General features: G+C 39.5%; 1 long non-coding RNA gene across 1 annotated transcript in view; it reads right to left on the bottom strand.

Moving 5' to 3' along the window:
• Window positions 1-2,044: 2,044 nt before the first annotated feature.
• LOC106946873 (uncharacterized) overlaps window positions 2,045-8,863 on the bottom strand; it is a 95,170-nt gene continuing 88,351 nt past the window's right edge. The window contains exon 5 of the long non-coding RNA XR_001424846.1: window positions 2,045-2,151. This is a non-coding gene — a long non-coding RNA (uncharacterized LOC106946873). The remainder of the gene's footprint in view (window positions 2,152-8,863) is intronic.

The following is an 8,863-nucleotide window of genomic DNA, read 5'->3' as shown; positions in this document are numbered from 1 at the left end:
TTCCGATTGATGATGCTTAAACCCTCCAAGACTGTCCATTTTGTTAGTTTTCTATTCAAAAATACGTTGTTCGAAGTTTTCTCCAGTGGAAACAGCCAGTTGTTGATCATGTGACCTGTGTGATATTACCCATAAACCACCTCATCCTGGCTCCAAAACTTTATCAGAAAACACAAGTTCTTTTAGAAACTGGTGCGTCTCCATTAAGCGAATAGTCAATGGAAACGCAGCTACTGATCAATGGATGGATAATGATGAAGAAAGCCATTCAGAAAAAGACTCAAGGTTATATTCATAAATGCTAATGTTATGCTTGACATCTTCTTCTGTTCGCTCTTTCAGGTCCAGTTTCAATCAATACCACCTGCAGGTAAGCTAAGACGGTTATTACCTGAATAATTAAGGTAAGCGCTCCTTCCAGAACCTCCAGCCTTCATTATCCATTTCACCGTGAGGTGCTTCGCTGCGGCTTATTTTGGCAAGAGGCAATCTGGCCCTCAGGCTGTGGGGAATCCTTCCTCCCCATGTGTCAGCTAATGTTTACTGTGGCCTGAGGACTCGGGATGGATCACAGCGTTTCATAATCCACTGCCCGTACAGTGGAGCAAGGGCAAAAAATAATAATTCTCTTTGTGTCAACAGTCGTTTCATTCATGGGCAATTTTCACATGGCCTCTTGCAGCAGGTTGAGGAGATAGCAGGAGATGTGCTCCCAGCCCACATGCTCTGCTTCCTTGAAAAATCCTTCACGATTTGGGTTTATTTTTAAGCCGAGACATTTGTATTCCACCCGGCCGCTCGTCCTTCTTTTTCTTGTATCTTAACCGTCCGCGTATTTGAATTTGTGAGCGCTCTGCAAGTCAAGAGATGCAGATGGAGTCAGCAGTTCTCTTCTGAGGGGGAGACATCGCTGGATTCGCCGCTCAACAGTTTTCCTCCAGCTCCCTGAGCTCTGGCTGTTTTCCAAGAAAGAGTTCAGGATCAATGCGCGGTGGAAGTGAACTCTGAATGGCAGCACTGGAGGTAAAACTCACTCAGACCTGACCATTGACTGTGTAACTCTGAAACGTTAGAAATAAGGTATTTCAATTTTTCTGTCTCTCTCTGCCTCTGTTGTGGAAAGACCTTTAGAAGTGCTTTTTATCGCATAGCATGGATGTATTTTCTGAAACTAAAAAGCTTTTGATTCTCCGTAAATTAGAGACTAACAGCAAATATTCATGTTTGTCCTTGACACGTGGCAAACAGGATGAATGCGCTCCTTACTTCGCAAACTATTTGAAATTATTTTTACCCTTGTTTATTAGATTACACCTTTTTCTTTTTCCTTTGTGCCTTTTAATTTATTGCCTTTTGAGCAAAAAAACTTTCAGAAATAATTCAGCTGCAGCTCATGGACCTTGTTTTCTAACATCGACCAGCTTATTAAGTCAACTCAAACACAGGGGCTGCAAACAGCTTCCTCCAGCTTGTCCTGCAGCCACACTCTTAACCTTCCCCATCAATACGTGTTTATACTGCTGTCAGTGCCGCAGCCCGATAATCACAACAGTGGAACAACCCTTCCACAGTTTCTGCGGGAGCCTGCACAGCCCTTTACAGACGTTAGGATGTGCATTCAGTGCATATCTGTGTACTTTTCCTCCCTTCGCTCTTGACTGATATCTGGGCTGCACAGGACTGGAAAAGGAGGATCTTCTTAAGGTGGATAGAGAAAAACTTTCCCTATCATAAACCTGTGGATTAACTGCCTCCCTCTCTGTGCCCATGTGAAAGTGCATTGCTTCACAGACACAAGCACAGCAGGCGGACTAAATGCTGCAAGTTAAAGGTGAATGGATTATTCTATTGCATTGTATCACAGTGTTTGGAGACTTGGGGGAGCAGCGGCTGATGGTGGCTAATTAAAAATGCACACGCTGCTGGATGCATTTCTTGGCACCCCTGGTAAAGAGGTGTAAAATCCCTTCAAATAAATCCATATTTTACTGCAGAAGCAAAACTTCACACAGGAAATTCGAGGAAAAATCCAACATTTATTTGTGAGGAATGTAGTGGAAAATACTTCTTCTACAGCAGTGTCGGATCCATTGGACATTTATGACTCTCAGGTTGGTTTTGTGTACAAACATAACAGAGGCGACTGGTGATCTTTAGGTAGAGATTTTCACAGTTATGTGGCATTTCAAAACATGCTGGCAAAGTAAAATCTTATTAAAATAGAAAATATTTGGTGTAACATAAATTATTTGTTCTTAAGCATCAATCCTGTTGCTGGGAATGGACAACAAGCTTGAGTAAAATAGGAATCAATGGACCTAAGAGTAATTTCAGCCTCAGATCTACAATTTACAAATCACTTTTCTACAAAAATCAGACTAATTTGTTATTCTATCAATATATTACATGTTTAGTTTATGGTTGAGCATCCGTCTGCCCATCCTTCCAAACACTACATGACATCTCGCTCTCTATCTTTGCCTTTTGAAGAAGCCCACAGCATCACAGATCCTCCACCTTAAAAGTTAAGTTTTATTCCTCATCTTCATCCTTTCCTTCAGTGCCTGTGAGGCAACAGCTTTGTGCAGAATACTGCATTTCCACAATTATAATCGTAAATTTAAATGAAACCACACATTCTGACGTCTAGTTTGCCCTGTCAATTAACAACTTCATGATTTAATTTCACCCGTTGATTTAAGCTTCTCCGCAGCACATTGGCGCAGGCACCACATTTCTTTTCTACTGTCGGATGAGCAGTACTGTTTTGTTTTCTTTGACTTTGCTTCATTTTTATGGCTCGAATGCAACAAAAAAAAACAACAATATCTCTAAATGTGCGACTGGACGATAGGTTATGGGTCCCTTAAGAAAGTCCCGATAAAGTTGGCGGTCGCTGTGAGGCAGAAGGTCATGTTTGCTTTTGCACAACAGAGAAATGCAGGAAAGTGACTCAGCATGGTGTTACTTTCTGAGCTTGAATTAAGTTTCCTGTAAAGGTGACCTGATTAGGCATTGGTCCAGCTGCAGCAAGTTAGAGGAGCACTTCATAACCCTTAGTGAGACTGATAAGTTGAACTACTTCATTGCACCTACTTGCTTCTGTGTCCAAGAGTGATTTATAACTACAACTTTGCACAAGTTAGTCATTAGTTTATCATGCCAGACTGCTTTGTAGCAGCACTGCGCCCCTTCCTGCTCACATGAGTTACTCGTGAGGTATAGATCTTTGTTAAATAGCATCACAGACCCTTTGATGAAAGCGCTTTCATTGATTTAACTCCTGTGTTCTCATATGTTTCATTAACTTCTGCAGCAGAATGATTGATTTTAACAGTATGAGATCTAGTTCAGCTGGGGGCGGCGCTGAAATTGAGTTTAGGTCTTAGGTTGATAGACTATTTGTTTATAGCATTTACACTAGGTGTGGTTTATTACATGGATGCATGCACACATGCGTGCATATGGGTGTGCATGAGCTTAAGCCTGCCACAGTCAATAAGCACAAGGGCTTCAGAGTCATTTTTTCTGACCGTGATCACCAGATGGAAAAAAAAGAGGGATTTGTTTCACTTTGACATGCCTCAACTGCATCTATGCTTTTTCCTGCTGTACTTGAACACAACAGGCTGCAAATAAACAAGATGGCGGAAAGATCCAGCATATAAGTCCATAGTAACATCTTTTTTTTTTTTTAATTGAGTCTTCATTTATCATTTTGCCAGGAAACAGTGAAGAGGCCAGTAGCCAGCATGGTGCTGACCCGTCTGGAAGCTCACAACCTCTTTGTGTTAGATAAGGTTGTAATAAGATATAGTCAAAGCCTGGCAACTAATCTGATATTTCACCTCTGTGAGAGATAGGAAAGATATAAAAATGTATTAGGAGTGGGCACTAAGAGGATTAGAGTATGGAAACGGATGTGTGCCGGCGTTTTAATCCACTCATGCTTAACCCTTTCAAGCTGCCCAATCTGCCCCACACAAACAATAATTATGTAGCCTCGCTTCTGATGGGAGCTACTGCTCTTGTTTCAGGCAGGTGACTCCCTCCACCCTTCGTTTACACTTCATCCTCGCGTTCGGCTCGGTTTTTTGTGAAGAAAATGTGAAGAGTGATGTGGCAGAGCTCAGGTTTGATTAAGAGTCTCTGTCCTGTGACAGCGCTGCCGACAACGCGGCTCTGTTTCCCGGGAATTACTCTGAAATGATGATTAGTTTAGCAGCTGCTTGCGTGCCGGATTTGTTTAGACTGCACTTGTTTGTGTTTGGTCACACGCACATAAACATGTATTTTAGTTTGAACAAATTGATTTATAATGCTGTCGTTGCAAAATTAATCTCTTCACGTGTCTTTATCAACAGGAAAATAAACAACACGGGGCTCTGGCTGGGTGTTCTCTCTTTGGGCAAACCATTCATCATCTCACAGGTAAAAGAGCAGAAGTTGGAAAAGGTTCCCTGCATATTTTGATCCTTCATTTAGTATAAATTTAGATCTTGATCATGATTTGTAATTCTCTTCCAGCTGCTACTGAATATATGATCACTTTATTAGGTTTTGGATATTTTCTGTTTTCAAACCACTATCTAAAAATTTGAGTCTTTTTCACCACATAAACACAAAGATGGCCTGAGTTGCAACCCAATTAACAAACTGTGTTCAATTTGATAAAATGTTTAGTGAATGTGCAGTAAAGTTAAATTTGATGCACTAAAGAACACTGCTATTTTTTTTTTTTTTTTTTTTTTTTTTTGCACCTTGTTTCCCTAAAGACATGCATTTAATTGCATCGTGTCGAGGTGGAAAGACTTCTGCCCTTAGACTGCCATCAACTAACTGTTTACTAATTAGCTAACCTAATGCTTTAATGCAGACAGGAGAAAGTCTGAAACTTATTTTGGCAAAAGACAAAGCTACAGGTTTTTATTTGAACAATATTATGAATGTGAAGTTTGTCAAAATTAGTTTATTCTTTTAATGAAGAAGTTGTTTCTTCAGTCATTTATTGGTGTTTTACGTTCTGTTACGCTGCTCTTGGCAGTTGGTGGTTACCATAGTAACCGGTAACTGACGGCTCCTCCCCCTTTTCTGTTGCCGTCGGTAACTGCGGTTTGTGTTTTCTTTACAAGTATTATATTTTAAAATATATTTCAGACAAGTTTGATACTGCACAGTGTTTCATGAGTAAATGTTCTATGTTTTGTGTATGTTTTTAAATGTTATCTTTATTAATGTTGCCCATTATAGCCATGTTTAATTGTCCAAATGTTAACTGCTGCCAACTGCTCATTGGGAGCTATTGCTTTGTAGTTTGTTTAGGGCTATTTTATTATTTTTATTTAATGTTTAGGGGCAGACGCTGCTGGACTGATGTTAACCACCATCTTGATTTGCTCTTTTCTTAGAAGAAGTACAATGAACATAGACGCATATGTGAAACCTGACTGAAACACAATCAAAAACCTAATAAAGGATCTGAACATTATTGACAAATGAGAAAGTGACGTTGCAGGTGGTGGAATTAGCAAACTGGGAACAAATTGTCCTTAAACTATTGCTTCAGTGAGTCAGCAGTTTTGTGGTGGCATTCAACTGTAAAGAGCTTCTTCTCCTATATGCTGCACTAGAAATTCATCAGGTGATCCTGTAAAAGTAGAAAACAACATTTATTCATTACAGAAGTAGAGCATTGCAGCATTCAGTTTGTTTTGGAAAACGGAGCACAGAGCTGGAAAAGAGGCCAAACTCAAGTTTGAAAAGCACAAAAGCACAGAAAAATTACGTTCTTGACCTTCTGCTCTCTCTTGACTGCACATCTCTCTGTACTTGTCTTGGGCATTGATGCAACCACACAGATAATTCAGTTGTTTTTTTTTAAATAAACTGTTCTCACCTCTCTGATTGCCAATACCACAGAGATTACAAAACATGTTTTTATTCTGCAGCTTGGTGGTGCAGACCCCTGATCACTCCTTTACTGGCCTGTCAATTTAGGTAGACTGCCATGTTTTTATAGATTTGTATCTTTAAGCTTCTTCACATCTTTATCCCTGACCTGTCCACTGTGTCCTCGCTCTTCACCGTCCTTTTCGTTCCCTAAGAAACCTGTGATGCTTTTCTAAACAGCCGTATTTATAGTGAGATTAAAATACACACAGAATCAAGAATCCTTTATTAAACAAACACACCAAATTAAAAACAGAAGAGTTTCAGCAGCTGTGATGTGAAACTTGAGGTTGGATGTGTGTAAAGTCGACTAACTAGTGACTAGACAACTAGTTTCATTAAAAGCAGAGGCATATGTGCACAGCAAACTATTTTTACAAAATATTGTCCCACATATTCTCTACTTTATTACATAAATTCACAACAATATACTTATAAATATATTTTAAATATACAATATATTTTTCTGTAAGATTAAAAGATTGAGAAGTTTGAGCAGCATTGATATTTGCATGTAAAAAACCTTTTATGCTAAATGTAAAAATGGTATTTTAAGGCCTAATATTTTCAACCAGGGGTGTCAAACTCATTTTCATTTTGGACAATATAAAAATTATGAGAGTTCTCAAAGGCCGGTTGAGCCAAAATGTAGCGATAAAACCCCTGAAAACTGTTGTAAAATTTACAAATAGCTGTCTCTGCAATTCGATGAGACGTTCTTAAACTTAAATAATATTCATCCTCTTTTCACATTGATGTAGTTTGGCAGAATACACATGCAGATTACTTTGACAAAATAATAAGGTTCTTGTTACGTGTCCCTCTAGAGTCTAGAGGGCCACATGAAAAGCTACGGCGGGCCAGATTTGGCCCCCGGGCCTCGAGTTTGACAATCCTGAATGCAGAAAACACCCGAAGTTCAAGTAAAATTATACGTTTTAACTTATTTTTGCACTGGCACACATTCAGGACACAAGATTAAGTTCAGCTAGAGAGCAGACAGCAATTAATCTTCCCTCAGTAACCAGCCTGCAGCTCACATCTTTTTGTGCGAGCCGATCCCTCCCAGCGTGTTCAGTGTGAAAGGTGAAAACACCTGTTTTTGACCTTCTAACATATGTTAAAGCCTTTATTGGTTTCATGGGGCAATAACATGGCGGAGACTTTCAGGAGGCGTTGGGAGCGGTCAAAATGAACTCATCACTCTGGGAGAGACAGCTGGATGTGAGCAGTCCAGAACAAGAGCAGGCCCGTTCTGTCATAAAGCTCTGCCCTTAAGGGCGGCACCCAGCAGCCCACCAATCGCTGCTCCGTGTCGGGACATGACCCTTTTGACAGCGCGCTCTGAGAAAGCGGCTGTGCCTTACAGGAGGACATGACCATTAATAAACCGGAGTCAGCGGTGGGTGGCGAAGGCAGGAAAAAAATAACAGGTGTCAATCTTTATTAAATGCGATCTGCCACCTTTCAAATTTCTAAATTACTCCCCAATTAAGAAGAAAAATGAAGGTGAGGATGCTCCCTGAATTTGACATCCTAATTAATTACTTCCTCTGTGTGAAGAATTGACTTGTACTCCATGTCACCTTGGAGTCCTGAAGCCTATTCTGGGATGAAAATTCACCCTCAGAGCTAAAATAAAAGTTTCCAACGAGACAGAACTACTGACAACTTCTAATTTGGTGAGGTAATGATTCGGTATAATATCCCAATAGCTAGATGGGGAAAACTATTCCTAAATTACATCGTTAAATAACCGACAACACGCTGGTTCTGAATTCAACTTCAACATCCACGATGGCAGAACTCGCCAAGGACTTAATTGGCTTTACTGTGAGTTTTATTATCAAATCAGTTGTGGTGAATTAAAGCAGCGTCTTTCATCCTGTCCTCTCATTTGTTATTTAGTTCCCTCTGGCCAACCCTCCGGCAATCCCAGCCCAAATAGTAAGAGGCAATTTTGCTCGTACAGTCACTAGTTGAGAATGTGGAGGAAATTGTGAGAAATTAAAAAAAAAAAATACTTTCTGTGACTGCCTTGCTTTTCCAAAATAAACTCACAAAGGCATAATTATGACATTCTTTACAGACAACACAACAGATTTTTGCATAAATTTGGCTTTTCTGAGTAACTTTTGTCCTTGTGAGTGGCATGGTGATAGCTTGCAGCACTGCAGATGGCTTGATGTGAGAGCGCGCTCGCGATCACGTCTGCAACGCGACAAGTGTGGGGCGAAGCTGAGCGTCATTAGAGGGCTTGTTTTTCTACATGTTTGTTTTTCCGAGCATCTCATGCTCGCTGGAATTACATCATTCATAGTTTGTAGTAAGTTTGCAATGTGATGAACCTGTGAAGGACTGAAAATTATTCCAGAAAGTCAGAATGAAAATGCAGCCTTTTTTAGTCTCTTGAAATCTTGCTGCACATTTTTTACATTTTCTCTCACTTTAACAGCCACTTAAAAGAAATGTTTTCACATTTTGACATGTTGCAGCAACACATTTTCATATAGGATTTTATGTGAGAGAACAACAAAAAGGAGAGTATATCATTGACATGCAGTCAGGCGAGACGGCAATAATGATATTAGAAAATCAATTTGTCCCTTTGACTGTTTTATAAATTAGTTTTCTATATGATTTCAACACTTTTATGGCTAAAATGAAAATAGGCAGCAAATGTTCCAGGATGATTCTCCTCCTTGAAAATCAGCTGCCGGAAACTCAAAATGAAGGCAAACAAGAATGATTTTTACAAAAGTAACAGATATTTGTGGATGGACTTCATGTAAAATTAACAAAAAAATCACACACAATCTTAATTGTAAAAAAAAAAAAAAAAAAAAAAAAAACCTGGCAAAAATATAAAAAAAATCTAAAAGGGGTTTTTTTTTTTTTAGTTTTTTGAAAAAAA

The sequence above is a fragment of the Poecilia latipinna genome, unplaced genomic scaffold (genome assembly GCF_001443285.1).
Source record: "Poecilia latipinna isolate Pla-1442-1.1 unplaced genomic scaffold, P_latipinna-1.0 Scaffold210, whole genome shotgun sequence".
Lineage (NCBI taxonomy): Eukaryota > Metazoa > Chordata > Actinopteri > Cyprinodontiformes > Poeciliidae > Poecilia > Poecilia latipinna.
This window is presented reverse-complemented; position numbering and strand designations above follow the sequence as displayed.